We start from the raw sequence: 315 nt of genomic DNA, 5'->3' as shown, positions 1-315 counted from the left end.
TGACTTCTAACTGCTTAAGCTAAAAATTTAGTTACGTGCATACGAATATCCTTGAGCTTAACTGTCAAGAATCTTACAATCTTTTTATCGCCTAATCATGGAATTCATAATGCGATTAGTCAGTTTTATTGGAGTTGACGGTGCCGACATAAATATAACTACCGTAAGAACAGTTTAATTTACATAATTAATAACAAAAACAATGCTAAGGAAACTCAATTTCCAAAATTAAAAACAATTTTAATTATACTCTTTGCCATTTAAACTAGTTCGAGTCCTAGTATCAAGTTCGAGTTAAGCATTAATAAACATATT

The sequence above is a fragment of the Drosophila eugracilis genome, unplaced genomic scaffold, assembly GCF_018153835.1.
Source record: "Drosophila eugracilis isolate 14026-0451.02 unplaced genomic scaffold, ASM1815383v1 contig_367, whole genome shotgun sequence".
NCBI classification, from domain to species: domain Eukaryota; kingdom Metazoa; phylum Arthropoda; class Insecta; order Diptera; family Drosophilidae; genus Drosophila; species Drosophila eugracilis.
Note: the sequence above shows the minus strand (reverse complement) of the source record.